The following is a 15,011-nucleotide window of genomic DNA, read 5'->3' on the forward strand; positions in this document are numbered from 1 at the left end:
ACTACATCCATACAGTACGATGGTCCACATCGTTACTGTAACTACTAGCTAAACAGGAGAATGACCTGAAATGTTCTTGTACAGAAAGAAAGTTATATGTGACATTGCTGGTCGTGTTTTTACTCTCATATTGGCGTCCTGAGTGGCACTTAAGTCCTTCTGATTTTCCTGCGACACGTGTACGCTAGAGGCACCCTTGAACATATTCACACTAGAGCCACCTTTGGGATATATATACACTAGAGAGTGTATATATCTATAGTTAGATATATACACGCTAACTTCCCATGAACAATCAGTTGAAAATTATTGCCTTAAGTTCTTTTATCTGATTTCCTTTGAATTTTGAAACAATGTGAAATCGGCATGGGGCCTATTTACACTGTTTCCAATTTCCATCAATGACATTTGTCAACATTAAATCCGATCCCTCGGATCCGGAATGAGTTTGTATTTCGTTCCCTTAATTCGTAGACAATTAATTGAAGGTTCCGTATAACTCTAATTACTTTTTTTGCTCAAAAGTTTCAATACACTTGCCAAAGAAACTCAACACATTTCATATGTAAGATTTTGTAGATGTAGATGAAAATTGTTGATGAGAAAGTATTCCTCTAACTTGAATTTTCCTTCATGTGTTTTCATGAAAAGGTCGACATGCAATACAGTGTGAAATGTTACATATTCGTGAATAATGTAGCACAGAACACCTATGCAGTCTTGATGTGCGCAGGTGTTTGGGTGACGCACATCTTTATGTTATAAAGATATTCTCGTGTCTATTGTCTACATGTACCCATGTATATCTCTATATGTTGCAGCCACGTATATCTCTATATGTTGCAGCAACGTACATCTCTTTATGCTGTAGCCACGTACATATGCAGTGATGTGAATGACCTTCAGGTAATTCATGATATTGCCACATTCGTGTCTATTTGTTATAGCCACGTATATCACTGCATGTTACAGCCACGTATATCACTGCATGGCATAGCCACGTATATCACTGCATGTTACAGCCACGTATATCACTGCATGGCATAGCCACGTATATCACTGCATGGCATAACCACGTACTTTACATCAGTACATGTTATGTCCACAGACATCTGTAGCCTTAAGCTGTGGCCTCTGATTTCAAGCTGTGGTCTGAGACCTCAAGCAGTGGTACCCCTGACCCGGGGATGTCACTATGTCAAGGAGGCTGGAGCCCCTGGAACATACACATTGGTATGACACATACAATGTTGAGTGTTGGGGGCTACACCATGTTGCAGCTACAAACATTCAAGGGTAAGGTTATACCAATTATACTTGCTAACAGCAACAGTTTAAATGTACAACAAGTATATTGTGACATTTTGATATCGATCTATACAAACTAGCACTCAACTACTATTGCTGGTACATTGACATATAAGTATTATTGTGTAATTGTGTTTTCCATCTCTCTGGCACTCCTTTGCCTTGTCCAATGTCTCCTTAACTATCTTAGGTCTCATGTACAACAGCATCAATTGCCTTTTTAACACTCCAAAAAAGGATACAGCCGTCTTTTTCCTTTCGATTTTTAGTAATTTTGTCATAGAACTCGATTAAGTTTGTGAGGTATCTATCACATTTCCCTTCTGAATCTATGCTGTCTTTACGTTGCAAAGTTTATTTTATCCAGGTGATCTATTATCTTCCACCTGATTGCTCTCTCCACCATTCTACTCGGATGTCAGTGACACTGGTCTTTAATTTACTGCCTTCACTCTACCCAATCGTTTCAATATTTGAACTAGTGCTTGCATTTTCGAATCTTCTGGGAAATTTCCGGTCTTGAGTTTTTTTGTTTAATATTATAGTGGGTGACAAAGTACCAATGCTGCCTTCGTCAGTAGCTATGGTAATATTAGTTCTGGTCAGAACACTTTTGTTGCGTCTAGTTCCACAAGGAGGCCAGACGACCTCACAGGAATGTGCCTGACATAAATAATCAAACCCACACACATGTGAAATTAAATAAAATTGATGAAATTTCAGTCCATCCTGGACGCTTATCAAGAGCCGAGTTGATAAGGATCCAAGTTGTGGTATTTCCCTCCCAAGTATTTTTTTATACCACTTCTAACGTGACGACCATGCCATCTAGTGAGTATTCTGTACAACCTTCCTCCCCTATCCTTGGTCTCCCATTAGTTCTTTTGTAAAGATCTCCTGAAATATTTTATTAAGATTCTCATACATCTTGTTGTCGTTTTCCGTGAAAATGTTCCCTTGTCTCGTAAACCTGATCACATATGGTCTCTTATGGTCCAGTTTCTCCTTATATGGCTATAGTTTGGTCCTTGGCTTTCGTCGCAATGTTGTTTTCACATTGCCTTTCTGACTGACTCTGACCTTTCTGATTGTATATTAATTTCTTTCTTTTTTAGTGTCTCTCTATTGTAATCTGCACCAATTTCTCTGTACTTTTAAAACTTTAATTTGCTTGTGTGCATTGCCTATTGGACCACGTGACAGTTGTTTACGTAGTACTACCAGCAGTACTAGTGGTAGTAATAGCACACATTAACAGTAGTTCACATTAACAGTACTAGTAAATTATTAATCAGCTGAAAGTACAAGCACCACTCTAGTAGCCTCAGCTGTAACAGGAAAACCAGTGTGTGTGGAGAAGGATATGGAGAGTGGGAGAGAGAGAGAGAGAGAGAGAGAGAGAGAGAGAGAGAGAGAGAGAGAGAGAGAGAGAGAGAGAGAGAGAGAGAGAGAGAGAGAGAGAGAGAGAGAGAGAGAGGTGGGGAGAGGGAGAGTGGAGGGAGATGAGGGGGAGGGAGGGAGAGTGAGTGAATGAGTTGGAGTGGCTTCACCCATGAGGTTGTCAGTGTGTGGTGTTGAAGGGTAGTGGCTGGGAGGACCCACCTAAGGCTCCTGGACGCCGTGTGCTGACTCGCCCCGCCGTGACCACTAAGGTCAGTCAAGTATCCTTAACTCGCCACCTTGGCCTCCTGTTTCTCTCCTCGTGTATGGATCTGGTTCTTGGCGTGTAATAACTGCACATCTTTTGTTTATATCTAAACCTGTTGTGCTGTGTCTTCACTTTGTGTCATGATGCTGCATGCTGGCTACTTTGCACATCTCAGTCTACATAACCTCGTCAACATGTTGGCCACGTTACACATCTCACACCACATGGCCTCGTCCGTAGTGTCCGTTAACACTCTTCAGTTTCTCACTGGTCCTCCTAAATCGTTTTAACTAGAAATGTTCCACAAATATTCCTTATTATGTTTACCTGAATTTACCTGACGGTCACCGTCAGATAAATTCAGTGGACACAACAGGGACAGGAAGGCGGCGGCTTGTCAAAGGTTCCCCCACCCCTTTTTTCCCTGGTAATTTTTTCCAGCTCAATTTTGAACTGCAGTAAGTAATGTGCTGGCAGTTACGACACAAGCGGGTAGGCGGTTCCGTGCGTTTATAACCCTATGGGTGACAAAAGCATATATTTTCAGTCCTACACCTTGGCTTGTTGAGTTTAAAGCTGTTGTTTCTTGTATCTGTTACGTGGGCTATTTTAAAGAAGTGATATGGATTAACATCCTCCACTTTGTTCAGTATTTCACAATTTTCAATGAGATCAGTATTGTTATGTCTGGGTTTCAGTGTTGTTAGTTCTGTGGTTGACAACCGTTCCTGGTGTGAGAGTCGATTTATTTCTGATCATGTTTTGTTTCTCAGTACGGTGTACTTTCTCCAAGGAAGATATAGCGGGTTTTCTTCCCATTGGAGAGTGTTGTACATGCTGCTATGGCGGTGTGTCCACTCACAGGATGAGTGGTGCTGCCCAATAAACTCACCCCTCGGGGCAAAATTTAAATTTAAAATATGTCCTTTTGAAGAAGAGGTCTCCATGCTTGGTAACAGTAGTTCAGATGGAGGCGCACCGACGACTTGTACAGTTGAATAACCACATTATTTTCCTAGAAGACGAAGATTCGTTTGACTATTGCGAGGGTTTGTTTGGTTTTTATTGCAGCTTCTACCCGTTGTGCAACTTTGAATGACTGGTGGATTCTGACTCCTAGGTCCTTTTTCCCTGGTGCGTGGTCGTGTTGTTGATGGTTGTGATGTGCACTCTTATGCTCTACATGCACAGTCTTGCATTCTTCAATATTAAAGAGCACTTGCCAGTCTTCCGACCATCTGTGGAGTTTATGTAGATCTTTTCGTGAGGCTTCAATATCATTTTGGCTTCCCACACGAAGCCTTTCACACCCAGTTACTACTTCCCGCTTCGCGTAGTCTCATCAGGAAATGTGATGATATGATTTGTAATAGTCATCAATGTCATTGACGTGTATGACAAAAAAGGTTTGGCACAGAGATCGAAGCTTGCGGTTCCCCACTCACGCCATTTCTCCACTCTGATTAAATTCCATTTTGGGCGACCCTTCGCTCTCTAGTATTCAACCGGTCCAAATGCTTGTACCTTTGTCAGTCTTTCATATATTCATAGGGTCCCGGTAGCACAGTCGGATTCGTGCTGGACTCTCAATCAAGAATTGCAGGCACACTAAGAAATCACATTATCGTGGTATATCAGTGAGAATATCCACAGGAGCCGTCATGAGGATTCGAACCTATGCACTGGGAGTTCCCAGATGCACGCTCTATTTTTCTCAAGAATTTTCTAACACATTCCGGTTTCTAATCCAGGGCGGGACATAAATGGTTGGGCGCGTTTCCTATCACCTAATGCCCCTGTGCACCCAGCAGTAATTAGGTAGTCAGGAGTTGGTCAGCTTGTTGTCGGGTCGCATCCTGAGGAGCGTTTGTAATTCGATTCATGTTGGGGGGGGGGAGGGAGGCTCGATATAAGTTTAACATATACTGTATCTTGAGGTTATCTTGAGATGATTTCGGGGTTTTTTTAATGTCCCCGCGGCCCGGTCCTCGACCAGGCCTCCACCCCCAGGAAGCAGCCCGTGACAGCTGACTAACACCCAGGTACCTATTTACTGCTAGGTAACAGGGGCATAGGGTGAAAGAAACTCTGCCCATTGTTTCTCGCCGGCGCCTGGGATCGAACCCAGGACCACAGGATAACAAGTCCAGCGTGCTGTCCGCTCGGCCGACCGGCTCCCCGATCAGCTCAGCTATACATACAGCTCAACTGTATGTATAAAGTGGCTACCTGTCCCCGGACACAATGCATTACATGGTACTTTATCACAAGCGTTACAGAATTCCAAGTATACTACATCAACTGGAAGTCCTTTGTCTGTATAGCTGGTCACCTGCGGCTGCCTCGCACGTCACGAGCAAAACATAAATTAATAATATTCCTCCGCCACCGTAACACTTATACGTCAAATATTTTTCACGAACCCTTACAACTACTTCATACTTTTAACTTTAAAATAACTCTAACAACGATGGAGTGGACAGATGTAACTATCAGGCAGATTATGCTCCCTGTCTCTCTCTCTCTCTTCCTCCCCCTTACCCTCTCTCTCTCTCTTCCTCCCCCTCACCCTCTCTCTCCACAATGTTGATATTCGTGTCATGGCAAATATGGCAAGTTACACACAGGTGGTCATGTCGACAGGCTGGAGACCACAACACAGAGTCGAAGCCACACTTGTCGTCGGTGAATGACAGAACACAGTGTTCGGTCACATAACACACACACACACATACACACACGCTGCTCAGGACAAGTCCTGTGCAGACCTTCTGAAATCTTGTAGCTTAGAAATGGTGTGTCGAGAAAATTATTATTATTATTATTATTATTATTATTATTATTTGTAGAAGTAGTAGTAGAATTAAAACACATGTTTTACTTACTCGTTACTGATTTTTATACAATTAATATAGTCAAGCAGCAGAGCATATCTCGTATTATGGCAGGTGTTGTCACCAGGAAGTGTCTCACAGTCTAGCAGGTGTTGTCACCAGGAAGTGCCTCGCAGTCTAGCAGGTGTTGTCACCAGGAAGTGTCTCACAGTCTAGCAGGTGTTGTCACCAGGAAGTGCCTCGCAGTCTAGCAGGTGTTGTCACCAGGAAGTGCCTCGCAGTCTAGCAGGTGTTGTCACCAGGAAGTGCCTCGCAGTTTAGCAGGTGTTGTCACCAGGAAGTGTCTCACAGTCTAGCAGGTGTTGTCACCAGGAAGTGTCTCACAGTCTAGCAGGTGTTGTCACCAGGAAGTGTCTCACAGTCTAGCAGGTGTTGTCACCAGGAAGTGCCTCGCAGTCTAGCAGGTGTTGTCACCAGGAAGTGCCTCGCAGTCTAGCAGGTGTTGTCAGCAGGAAGTGCCTCACAGTCTAGCAGATGTTATCACCAGGAAGTGCGTGGTATTGCAACATTGTGACCGGTTATCCGGTACAGTGAATTAAGACTTGCTAGTATTGACTCGTGTCCTGATTCATTTGGTACATATGCAGAGTGTGTCCGGGACCGCCCGGGGCTATCACAAAATGTATTGGTGCCTCCGTGTATTGTATTCCATCCCCCGTGCTGCAAGTGGGGGCTGTGTGGTCTGGAAACAGTGCGTTGGCGAGTGTTTGGTTTGGTTGTAATCTCTCTACCTATCGTGCGCAAGCAGGACATAGAGGAATTTAAGTGACATTTTGTCTCACAATAATATATAAGATTGTATTGAAGACATGGCGCCGCTTGATGTTGGCTCATGGGTAGTTACATAGGGAGTTATTTTAATATATAGGAGAGATATTGAGGTGTTTACCACTACGGGGTAGTGAGGTCTAGCTCCCTATGCCCCGCTTATTGGCTTTGTTGTACCGTTTGCATCATAGATAAACCGCTCTCATGTTCGGATTCTTTGCCTTTGGTGTTAGTGTGAAATTATATCCACTTGTAAATATCTTTCTCTCTCTAATTCCTGTGGTTGCCTTCTCATTATGGCTTAGATACCTTTGGTCTCCTTTCACTCTGTCATATCGTCATTGCCTTACACTGGTTGGGGTTGAACTCCAGCAACCATTTGTTTGCCCACTTCTGGAGTTTGTCAATAACTTCCTGTAGATTTCTGCAGTCTTCCTCAGTTTATACATTTCTCATTAACTTTGCATCGTCTGTAAACATTGACCTGTACGAGCTCACTCCCTCGGAACAGTAGCAGTCCCAGGACCAGGCCTTGAGCACCCCACTTGTTACATTCCTTCAGTTGGAGACCTCGCCTCTGACTGACTCCTTGTCGTCTGTAATTCAGGTAATCCCTTACCCAGTTTAATCTCCAGTTATCCCAGCTTCCTTCTCCATCATGTACACCAGCTTTCCGTAAGGAACAGCTACAAATGTTCTTTAACAGTCTAGGAAAACACAATCTACCCAGCCTTCTCTTAACTGTTGTATTTTAGTAACCTTGTCGTAGAGCTTGATCCAGTTATTTAGGGACGACTTTTCTATTCTAAATCCATGCTGTCATTTCATTACAAGGTTTACCATCCCCAGGTGCTTCACTATTCTCAACATGATTACCTGCTCTAATATATTACATAGAATATTTGTCAAAGATACCGGTCTGTAATTTAGTGCCTCCTATCTGCCACCCTTTTTAAATACTGGGCCTATGTTTGCCTTTTTGTCAACAAAAACGTAGTCCCATCTTGGTTCTGCAGAATGTTGCTTCAAGAAGTACTTGTCCGCTGTGTCTTCTAGTGTTCCAGTATTGGCTGTACTTCTTGAGAGCAGATCTTTGTATATGTATATTGATGGCAGTACTGTCGAGTACAACCCCACTGACCTTCCAGCCCGGTTCACACTCCCCCTCGTAGGATAACCCAGGGCACGTCATGTCCACCCAGCATAATTTTCGAAGGTGATTGATATCCACCCCATACGACCATAGAGGGTATCCATGCCCACATCACAGACCTTCGAGGGCATTCATGCCTAAGTCACGTGATAAGGTGTTGTATGTGGCTCGAGGTTCTCAAAATCTTCGAACAGTTATGCTGACTAATGGCAGGTATTACTGCATGTCTTTAGCAGTCTCTCTTGTAGTTCTTGCTTATTATCACGAGAGAGAGAGAGAGAGAGAGAGAGAGAGAGAGAGAGAGAGAGAGAGAGAGAGAGAGAGAGAGAGAGAGAGAGAGAGAGAGAGACAGAGAGAGAGAGAGACAGAGAGACAGAGAGAAGAGAGAGAGAGAGAGAGACAGAGAGAAGAGAGAGAGAGAGAGAGAAGAGAGAGAGAGAGAGAGAGAGAGAGAGAGAGAGAGAGAGAGAGAGAGAGAGAGAGAGAGAGAGAGAGAGAGAGAGAGAGAGAGAGAGAGAGAGAGAGAGACAGAGAGAAGAGAGAGAGAGAGAGAGAGAGAGAGAGAGAGAGAGAGAGAGAGAGAGAGAGAGAGAGAGAGAGAGAGAGAGAGAGAGAGAGAAGAGAGAGAGAGAGAGACAGAGAGAAGAGAGACAGAGAGAAGAGAGAGAGAGAGAGAGAGAGAGAGAGAGAGAGAGAGAGAGAGAGAGAGAGAGAGAGAGAGAGAGAGAGAGAGAGAGAGAGAGAGAGAGAGATTCTTGCCTGTTATCACCTTCGTTGCAGCCGCGGGTGATCCTGGAATTGTTTAAAATTCTGCAGAATTGGCTGTTGTGAAGGTCCTGAGAGATGTTGAGGGTGTGACTGGAGCTTTTCAGCGCCTCGGATACTTATTTTGCTCTGGTGACCACGACACCGCAGAGAGGCCCTGGTGACGGTGTGTAACACAGCCGTCAGCACATCCACTCCTCCTTGCTGTCCTCTTCCTCATCCTCTATATTTTTACTGCTAATATCCTCGTGCTCCACTCTCTCTCCTTCATTCATTACGCCTCCTAACGCCTCACATTCCGAGACGTTTCATTAGTTACGTGCCCCTAATTAAATATTACAAGAATCTCTTTCCATAACAAACAAAATTGTTGTTACTGGTTCGAAGATTTAAGAGCTGTATCACGTGTGATGTTGCTGGTATCAAGCGTGCCCGTCCCCTCCCACCACTGAAGGCGAACGCGAATTTTGCCAAAGTTCTCCTAGTTGGTATTATATTGTTCATCACGGGTTAAGACTTCGCATGACGACGCTGCTTCGAGCATGGGAAGTGTTCTACGCTTGGGTGACTATTTATTTTGAAGCGCATCTCATGTTCGTCTCCGAATGCATGACAGAACTGATGATTTAACCCAAGAACGTGCCTTCAGAACTGTGCAAATCTGAGAATACGTGAAATCTACACAAACTCTTCCATTTCTCTCATACAACTACCAAAGAGGAGCCACATATGTATGGCTCGTCCCAGGCAATCAGCAGACTTCTATATAGATGTTACAACAGCTAAGCTTAGACCTTGTTATAAAGATCTCTGGAACTTTTCATTACCTTCCGAAGTAGACCTGACCAGGTGTAAACTGTCTGCAAATATCTTAATCTCACGCCCTACGTCACTAAGTAATACGTGAAATTAACAAAATTAAAAAATGAATGAAAAAAGTAAGAAGTTATACCTTAATCATAAATGTTCAAGAAACGTTCAAATATTTCATTCAAAGAGATCTCCTGCCAAGAAGTTTGGTCAGTTCTCTCCAGCTTGATAACTGTTGGTAGCACAGTCAGGTGGTTACAATCACCTGACTGTACTATCTACACCACTGGATGAGTGTTGGGTGCATGATAGGGAAAATATTTTGTAATTCACTAACAAACTCAATCGTTGTGTTAGGCCTCTTGAGGTCACGGTGATTTTAGATTTATAAACTGTTAAGAGATCTATTAATGTTAATAAATGATGTAACTAGCTCATCAGTGTTGTATAGGCTTAGCTAAAAGAATTTTGGTGGTTCGGTTCCTAGATCCATTGTGCCACCTCTCACAGGATGGGTATGGATTCCACCACCGCTCACAGGATGGGTATGGGTTCCACCACCGCTCACAGGATGGGTATGGGTTCCACCACCTCTCACAGGATGGGTATGAGTTCCACCACCGCTCACAGGATGGGTATGGGTTCCACCACCGCTCACAGGATGGGTATGGGTTCCACCACCGCTCACAGGATGGGTATGGGTTCCACCACCGCTCACAGGATGGGTATGGGTTCCACCACCGCTCACAGGATGGGTATGGGTTCCACCACCGCTCACAGGATGGGTATGGGTTCCACCACCGCTCACAGGATGGGTATGGGTTCCACCACCGCTCACAGGATGGGTATAGGGTATTTAATATATTAACTAAACTGAAGGAGCAAGAGGGATGAGGTTCAAGTCATGTTTACCTGAAGTTGCTTGAGGGCCACCATCTCTCTAAGTGGCGACTACGGGGACAGGAAGCCAGCCCCATTTCAAATGTCTCCCAATTTTTCCCAGATAATTTTTTTCCAAATGGATTTTGAAGAACTAAATTTGACATTTTCTGCCTCAGCCGGTTCCGTGGGCTTATAAACCTATGAGTGAAAGGGATCTCCTGTTTTCTGTCGTACATTGTGGCTTGTTGAGCCTCAAGCTGTTGCCCCTTGTATGTGTTACATCTAGGCATGTAAAGCAGTGGTCTGGATTAACATGCTCCAACTAGTTCAGTATTTTAACAATTACTATGAAATCCGCCCTGTCATGTCTGGTTTGCAGTGATGTTAGCCCTGTGGCCCTCAACCGTTCCTGGCGTGAGAGTTGATTTAGTTCTTGAGAGGTTGTTGTCGCTCTGTTTTGAACTGTCACCAAAGCAGACATATCCTTCGGAAGATGTGTTCTGTATGCATGGATGCATGCACCAGACCTGCCTCACTTCCACCAGACCTGCCTCACTTCCACCAGACCTGCTTCACTTCCACCAGACCTGCCTCACTTCCACCAGACCTGCTTCACTTCCACCAGACCTGTTTCACTTCCACCAGACCTGCCTCACTTCCACTAGACCTGTCTCACTTCTACCAGACCTGTCTCACTTTCACCAGACCCGTCTCACTTCCACCAGACCTGCCTCACTTCCACCAGACCTGCTTCACTTCCACCAGACCTGCCTCACTTCCACCAGACCTGTTTCACTTCCACCAGACCTGCTTCACTTCCACCAGACCTGCCTCACTTCCACCAGACCTGCCTCACTTCCACCAGACCTGCTTCACTTCCACCAGACCTGCCTCACTTCCACCAGACTTGCCTCACTTCCACCAGACCTGCCTCACTTCCACCAGACCTGCTTCACTTCCACCAGACCTGCCTCACTTCCACCAGACTTGCCTCACTTCCACCAGACCTGCTTCACTTCCACCAGACCTGCCTCACTTCCACCAGACTTGCCTCACTTCCACCAGACCTGTCTCACTTCCACCAGACCTGTCTCACTTCCACCAGACCTGCCTCACTTCCACCAGACCTGTCTCACTTCCACCAGACCTGCCTCACTTCCACCAGACCTGCCTCACTTGCATCAGAAATACTTATCAAACACAGTAACAACTATTGGAGTTAATCAGTTAGGATAGTGGGGATGCTGTCTGGTAGTTAACTCACAAAAGACGTAAATTGCCTGACTCAATGCTCACCGAAATGAATGAACTTGTGTCAAGGAAATGTCAACAATCCCCCCTCCCCTTCCCTGGCCACGTGCCACAGTCACTCTGTCATAGGGCATCTGATAATTACCATTCCACAGCTGGCGCCCATCGTCTCTGGCCAGGCACCCTTTGCCTTGAGGTCCAAGGCCAGTGACGGCGTCCAGTTAACTACTGCTTGTGTGGAATAATAACCATCTTCCTTCCACCTCCTCGAGCGTGATATACCATTCTCACTCTCCATCGCTTCGCCCAAGACTCTATCGCCACATATATGGTGAATAGATTTCAAGGTTTTGGAAGCACGCCTCAATATTTTTTTTTATCCTAGATAATTTAGAGATATATTTGTTATTTAGACAAATATATGAGTGTTTGCAGTAGCGTGTATTAAGACGACAGCTCGTCTAGTAAGAACGACCACAGTTTTATCCTCGGACAGGTGGCACTACTGGCCGCTCTTTCTTCACTCCTAGCTTAAGAAAGTCACATTCAAATTTAATAACAATTAAATGTAAATAATAATAATATTATCGGTAATACTAATAATAATTGTAATAATAAATAATAATAATGTTAGAACGATCAGAATAATGCACAATTACAAAAGCAAGCATAAACGAAATTGTGCTTTTATACTTTAAAGACATGGTGATAATTAGACAGGCAGTGCACATAATTAGACAGGCAGTGCACACACATCTATAAATAATGACACAAGAGAAAGAAAATAATGAGAGCCGAGAGGAACTGAAGCCAAGTCAGATCACGTTTACTAAGAAGGTTAGAGCATTAAACCATGTACTGTGAAAGGCGAGAGTCACCAGCAACAATGCCGGCACTAAGGATGGCGACGCAGTGTATGAGAGTAGATGCAACACGACAGTGTCAGTGTAGCGACATATTGAAAGTTGAATGCTAATCTAATTCACCCCATTCCTCTCCTAGGCGTATATGTCCATACCATTGTCTCTAGCTTCGCTTTCTATGTCTACCGTAAGTCTATGCACAGTGTTATGTACATTCATTTCCTGCCATCGGCTTTATGTTAGGGTAGGTGTCCTAGTCTCCCTCTTCCTCCAGACTCTACGCAAGTTGATGCTCAAATCTCTCTTCTTTACAGGCTCAAGCTAAAGAATCTCCTTTCATTCTAAACCTGTTTCAGTACCAGAAACACTCTGCTGTGCCTTTCCTTCATATTTCTGGGGTTAGTTTAGTTCATTTATTATGAGCCCCCATACCCATCCTGTGGACGGTAGTGGAAGAGAGGTTACAGAGGCACACAATGGGGTCAGGGACTGAACCCCCAAGTTCATTTAGTTAAGCAAGTTACAGTCCTGATGAGCTAGTTACAAAATTGAACGTAAATTGTTATAGCAACAATTAATTGGTTCGAGACCGACCACAAGTACTGTCTCTAAGCTAAGCAACTTACATATCTGAACTGAAAAATCTGAACACAAAACTTTCACTAATACCCCTCGTCCCCTTGATGTAAAACCCGCCTTTAGACAAACCAACACACCTCATAGTCATCTGATTCACTCTGCTCCTCTCCTTCCACTGCTAATGGCTTTTATTCTATTTCCTGTTCGTCTTCTCTCCGGTAGTTTGGTTAAACTCGCAGTAATCTTAATGACAGACTTAAGGAACACAAAAGAAGAGTTAAGTCTGCAGGCACAAACCTCTTTTCTGTCATGTTAGGGACTCCAATCATCCTATTGATTGGTCTTCTAAAATAATCTCTCCTGATTATTCTTCACAGACGCCGTCTTGTCGAATCGGCTCTGATACACAACATGAACCAACACAACACCAACACATGTTGGACACAGCATGTCCAACATGAACCTTAGTCTTGGCTTTGACTGCTTACACAAAAAACTGCACAACAAAGTTAATGAAAATGAAGATTATTCTGCAGACAGTAACTCAGTATTAATAATAACGTGGCTGAACCAGACACAACCTTCAAAACAAAGGTGATCTGATTGGGCTGTAGTTCCTCTAGGCTCTCATTTGACCTTTCTTATCTCTTGCTATCTACAGTGTATATTTCACATCCTTCTCTTCTCTTGCTATCTCCAGTGTCTCTTTCGCATCCTTCTCTTGCTATCTCCAGAGTCTCTTTCACATCCTTCTCTTGCTATCTCCAGTGTATATTTCATATCTTTCTCTTCTCTTGCTATCTCTAGTGTCTTTCACATCCTTCTCTTCTCTTGCTATCTCTAGTGTCTTTCACATCCTTCTCTTCTCTTGCTATCTCTAGTGTCTTTCACATCCTTCTCTTCTCTTGCTATCTCTAGTGTCTCTTTCACATCCTTCTCTTGCTATCTCTAGTGTTTCTTTCACATCCTTCTCTTGCTATCTCTAGTGAATATTTCATGTCTTTCTCATCGCCATTAAGCCTTCAGCAACTTTTTGTTTTCTTATTAACACCATTATATACTTTTACCTTCTCGCCTATCACCTCACATTCTTGCTTTATATGCCTTCTTTCTCTACCATCCTACACAACGTGTAGATGATCATTGGTGCGGTGGTCACAGTACTGTGTACGTTTAGGGGTGATCCTGGACGACATGGGTTCGAATCCTGGCCGGGTCAAATAGATCTATGATCTATTAGTGATCTATGGCTTGCGCGTTCATGCAGCTTTCACACACACACACACATTTCCGGTTTGTCGAAATTTAACAATGCGAGAGTTCACTTTCTGGCACTTTCCACCAACTAGTTACTATCAGTACTGTCATTTTAGGAGGACGGGTTGCTTGAATGAGACAGTGACGACGGCCCCGGCATGCGAGACAGAGGAACAGTAGTGACAGAGGACTGAGCGAGTGCGTGAGACAGCGGGAACGAGTAATTGTGTTATGTTTGCTGTGAGACAATCATAACAAGGCTCCTAATTGTGCCTGTCCTTGCCCTTGAGATGACAGCTCTCTCTCTCCCTCTCTCTGTATATATATATATATATATATATATATATATATATATATATATATATATATATATATATATATATATATATATATATATATATATATATATATGTCGTACCTAGTAGCCAGAACTCACTTTTTGGCCTACTATTCAAGGCCCGATTTGCCTAATAAGCCAAGTTTTCATGAATTAATTGTTTTTCGACTACCTAACCTACCTAACCTAACCTAACCTAACTTTTTCGGCTACCTAACCAAACCTAACCTATAAAGATAGGTTAGGTTAGGTTAGGTAGGGTTGGTTAGGTTCGGTCATATATCTACGGTTATTTTAACTCCAATAAAAAAAAAATTGACCTCATACATAATGAAATGGGTAGCTTTATCATTTCATAAGAAAAAAATTAGAAAAAATATATTAATTCATGAAAACTTGGCTTATTAGGCAAATCGGGCCTTGAATAGTAGGCCAAAAAGTGAGTTCTGGCTACTAGGTACGACATATATATATATATATATATATATATATATAT

The 15,011-nt window shown here is 43.4% G+C and overlaps 2 protein-coding genes across 4 annotated transcripts in view; one reads left to right on the plus strand and one right to left on the minus strand.

Annotated features, from left to right (window-relative positions):
* Nucleotides 1-15,011, minus strand: part of LOC123768496 (R-spondin-1) — a 356,706-nt gene that overhangs the window by 315,920 nt on the left and 25,775 nt on the right. The gene's annotated exons all lie outside the window — the stretch shown is intronic.
* The window catches only part of LOC123768494 (uncharacterized protein C05D11.1), an 83,909-nt gene that overhangs the window by 17,465 nt on the left and 51,433 nt on the right, over nucleotides 1-15,011 (plus strand). For 2 of the 3 annotated variants that reach the window (XM_045759102.2, XM_069336242.1), the window contains exon 1: nucleotides 2,837-2,960. The exons of the other annotated variant lie outside the window; for it this stretch is intronic. The gene's annotated coding sequence lies outside the window, so the exon portion shown is untranslated. Of the gene's footprint in view, nucleotides 1-2,836; nucleotides 2,961-15,011 lie in introns of those variants that run through there. 3 annotated transcript variants of the gene reach the window in all.

Source organism: Procambarus clarkii, chromosome 35 (assembly GCF_040958095.1).
Source record: "Procambarus clarkii isolate CNS0578487 chromosome 35, FALCON_Pclarkii_2.0, whole genome shotgun sequence".
Taxonomy (NCBI): domain Eukaryota; kingdom Metazoa; phylum Arthropoda; class Malacostraca; order Decapoda; family Cambaridae; genus Procambarus; species Procambarus clarkii.